Here is a 4,959-nt window from a genome sequence, read left to right as displayed (position 1 = left end):
ACGCACACTTCCATTCTTTTACGAAATTTCGGAAGAAAATCTGTGAAGCAACGACAATAATGCTGCTATGTGAAGAATATCTTTCAAAATTTTTCCAGAATTTTCTTTATTTTTCGTACAGAAATTTCTTTACGAGTTCGTGTCAACCACTTCATATAATTTTCTTTGAAAATTCGTAAAAAAATCGTTACAGAAATGAGATACTCCTAACGATTTCCTTAAGATTTCGGGAACTTTGGTTTGCAGGGTAAATGCTTGAAATTTTTAGTGATTTAATGTGTTTTTATCAGTGTTGCCACAAAAAAAAGCTAAATTCCTCAAAAACAAACAAAAATCCTCAAAATCCGAACAAATTACTCGAAATTTTCTTATTACAGATATGAGTATTGTGTGCTGCATATTATTTACAGGTAAATATACGTTCTACTGAAGTATTATTTTTTTATTGGGAAACTTATATGAACCTGAAGAATCTTTTAATTCAAAAACTTTTCCTACAATTTTCTGGATCGAATGAGGAATCAATATGAATATCCTTATGATTGAACAATGCTTGTTCTCTCCATTCGTTACCGAGATTTTGCAAGTTTAAAATAAGTTGAAAATATAACGAAGGAATGAAAAAAATTATCGATAACACGCAAACGGCTTGACAAACCAGGCGCAGTATCCCTTTCCTTAATGCTATTTGTCTTGTGTATGGGTGTGTTTGAAGGTTTGACAAGCCGTTTGAGGAAAATGTGAACAAATTTCACAATTTTTTGATTTTCTGACCGCCATGTTGAAGTTTGATCGAACCGCTTAAACATGCAGAATTTTGAATTGACACTCGAAATCTTGACTTGATGATTAAATCCTCATTTCGCAGTAGTGCGATATTGAACTATTTTTCTACAAAATTTCCATATAGTTCCAAAGTTTTTAAGCAAAACTAAAAAAATTCGAGTATGCAATTTTACAGCTCATTCAATTTTAATGTATGTACTGTGAAAAGTGCAGGTTTAAACTGAAAATCGCACCGATTTTTGATTTTTTTTTTCTTTAGCTGGTGTTGATATGCATTTTCTTCAATATAAAAGCATTTCAAGTGTTTTTTATATCGACGAAATTAGAACCCATAGAGATGCCATTACACTTAAAAATGTTTGGAGTTTTACCATGGGGTTGCATTTTTAGACAAAGTTGTGTATTACAAAACTTTAAAATTGCTTTAGTGGATTTGGAACCGCACAGCACCATTATTTTGAGTGGTTTCCGATTCGGTTTTGGCGTTTCAAAATAAAAATGGTTCGGTTCGAAGCCAAAAAAACAAAAAAATCTACGTTCAGGCCTTTGCGGTGACAAAAATCATGACAATCACCTGTTCACTAAGAGCGTGGCCGATCCTCTCCTAAAATTGGCGGTACACGCCTTGATGTTGCAGCGCAGGCGGGGGGACCCAAAAGTTTAGGCTGCCTCCGAACGACAGATTATTTGGTTTTTATGAGTAGCTTTTAAGGGCAGAACTACACACGAAGGTAAAAAAATTTTCTTTTAATAATTCGGCTACATTCTCTGTACATTGTACTTAACAAAAATCACACTCACCTCATTAAATGTGGCGCATTATGGCATTGATTTTTATTAAATTCTACTTTCATAAAACGCTCAAGTAAACTAAAACATGATAATTCAGCTTTAAGCTCAATAAAAATTTTTGCAAAATATATATTTGTATACAAACGTACATATACATACATAACACATATGTAATTAATTTTCGTTAATATTTATATTTAGAATAATTGGCAAATAACAAAACGCCTTTTCGCAAATGTAGAATACATGCGTCAAAAAAAAAGCAAGCCAATGTGCGATCACTTGTTCTGATTATTTTTTATGACAAACATTTTTTTTTAATATACCCTGCAAGGAGAAGATGAAACTTTGTTTCTCTGCTAATTGAAAGATCGGAAGTTTTATTAGTTGAATATAGTTTTTTAAATTTTATAATTTTTTAATAAGATTTGCTAGAAGTGAAGAATACTCAGGTAGTAGAAAATCGCCATGTTGAAATCCGGACCGAAGATATCAATGAAAGAAGATCCATATTTCTAAAAATTAAAACAAAAAGGTATTTAATATATGTATTTTTAAAAGATCCGACTGCTAAAAGATAGATCTCCCATAAAAGTTATTTTTCGGTTATGAGATTTTTCTGTTTAACAGAGAGATAGAACCCTTTCATTTTGTGGACTAAACACTTACCAATCCAGCATGGCTTACCAGAGAAAATTATCATGATCGGTGCTATAAAAGATATAGTTCACACGCAACTGAACTTTTGTAACAGATAAAAATCAAAAATACTTGCTGTTTTTTTGCATAAAATTTGCAAATACAAATTTATTTTCAAATTTGATTCTCAGTGAAAAAAAAACTATATTGGTATGTATCACTTAGTTGTAGAACATTTCCTTCATAGTGAATTTTTCAATGACAGTTCTCATCAATAAATTTCTTTTCGGCATGGTCTTCGCATAAACATACAAATTATATAATATTCCAATATTGTGCATTGGGTGGTCCACATTTAGCATAGAAACTTTCCACGCCGTTTTTTTTATCAGCAAATACATCATTTTTAGGATCATTTAAACACATTTAGAAACAAAAAAAAACTTGTACACTCATGCTGAAGCGTCGAATATTTAAATAACCAGATTAAACCGGAATAAATGAAAAATGCTAAAATGCAAGTTAGGCGCCATAATCCTAATAAAATATTATGTAATAATTAAATGAATTAAATTGCCAACATCTGTTAAAAATTACAAATAAAAAATATCAGAAAAAATTGCGAGACAAATTTTTGCAAAACAGCTTTGAGGCTCTTTCATAAAACGTTGATTAACTCAGGAAACACGCGAGAATTACGCGTGCAACGTTGAATTCACTCCATCTGGAGCACTGTTTGTTGCTGATGAAATAACAAAATAATTAAACTTTGGACGCGGTAAACAAGAGCCTTAAAAGCCAAATTTAGCTGATAAATTAGATTATTTATTTTATTTTTTCAGCAAAACATCTAATAGCTAGTAATAATTTTAATTACCAGGCCACCAGCGCATTATCAACTTACGTGATCACCCTGAGACTATTTAAGTCAATTATGGTGTGATAGTGAGTGATAATCAAAAAAAAAAAAAAAACAAAAAAATGTGCGGACATAAAACCAATATTAAGCTAGGCAAGTGTTTCGCACTCGGTGTTTATGTACGCACGAGTTCTATCAGTGCTCATTAATTTATTATATGTACTGATAAGCGCCGGCCCCCAAAATTTAAGTGTCGCGGGTCAATACGTGGTGAACTTGAAAGTGCGACAATGATTTGGGAATTTGTGTGATTTATTACGTGCAAATGTTGTGCTGTTTAATTTAAACAACAGCTAGGCAACTACAACTAACTAAAAATTAAATATATATGTATACACATATATATGTACATACTTAAGTATACTTCTCAAATGAATTTCCTATGGCCTCATAGTATTCAGCATTACACTCACGTTTTGCGCTAAATTACTTGTAGAAAGCAACTTGCCGATGGGCAGTGAACTGATTTTTATGCAAATTTATTTGCAAATTATTAGCCACAAACATAAATCTTTTAAGTAATAACTGCCAAAATTTTTGCAAATCGTTTTTTTTTTTTTGTTTTTAATAAAAAATAATATTTTCTTCTCTATTGTAGAGATTGGCGCCCAAAATGTGTCTGTTAAGTGAGAATTTTAATTTTATGCAGCCATTGTCGTGTGCCAAATAATATTCAAGTGGAGCAGTGACTGAAAATTAACATCTAAATTATTTTTCACGCGATTTTTTTTTATCAAATTTTGCAATTTTCTCAGATATCTAAAGTACCTCACGTTGATTTTCAGTGTGATTTATGTAACACGCTCGTGCTGAATTATTGTCTGGAATATGAAATTTCACGTTCATGAAAAATTTCATGTAGGAAATCTTAATTTTTGATGTTGTAAGAATTTTAATTAGCAAATTCTCTACTTGCACTAAAATATTGGCATCTTGTGTAGGAATCAATCAGTAGGCGGTTCGTGTTTCTTAACTATTTTAACGAAAAGTACATATGTATGTACCTGCTGTATTTGCTGCAACTGGAAGTATTGGCTTTAAAGGCAAGCGCGGTTTGGAGGGTAAATTCTTCTTCCAGATTTTGCGTCCATATATCTTCAGACAGACCCATTTACGAAAGGCTGGAGAGGTCACTTGATTAACATATTCTGACAGCTCTTGATTTGGTCTAGTGCAATATTTTGTTATAGAAAAATGTATGGGAGGAAGGACGTCAATAATTTCCCCAGAGAAGCTTCCTCTGTAGGTGATTCACATTAACGAGACCTTCTGAGATAATTTGAATAAAATTATATACATATCGACTTAGAGCACCTTCTCTGCCATGTCGTTTCTCAATCAACTATTCTTCTTCACGCATCGCATGTTCTGCATTCCATCTAAGACCTTCTTTGCAATACTACCGTCGCCTATTCAATTACATTTCTGTCTTCGAGTCCAGGTGTCAAGGGAATGGTTATCGCGTCTGAGCAACTGCTCATATGTGATTGTTTTAGGCCAAAACATTCGAAGTATCCATTTAAGACTCCGTTTTACGAAAACTTGCAGGCGCCTGAGAGCATCTCATAGCTCAGTTGATCTCTTGATAGCAAGCTTTTTAACTCAGAGCAGGAAGTTAAAATGAAAGATTTGGTCTCTAAATGAGTTCCATATCTCACTTTCACTAAAAGGTCAGACCGTATCTGGAACATAAATTTCCTGTTCTTTTAGAATCTGCGATGAAAAATATTATATTATTCCTATGCTATATGACATGCTTGTACAAAAGGAGAGCTCCCTTGCATCAGTGAGATTAATATTTTATGTATGTAAACAAGACTAGA

This window comes from Rhagoletis pomonella, unplaced genomic scaffold (assembly GCF_013731165.1).
Source record: "Rhagoletis pomonella isolate Grant_MI unplaced genomic scaffold, Rhpom_1.0 Rhpom_scaffold_00004, whole genome shotgun sequence".
NCBI lineage: Eukaryota > Metazoa > Arthropoda > Insecta > Diptera > Tephritidae > Rhagoletis > Rhagoletis pomonella.
Note: the sequence above shows the minus strand (reverse complement) of the source record.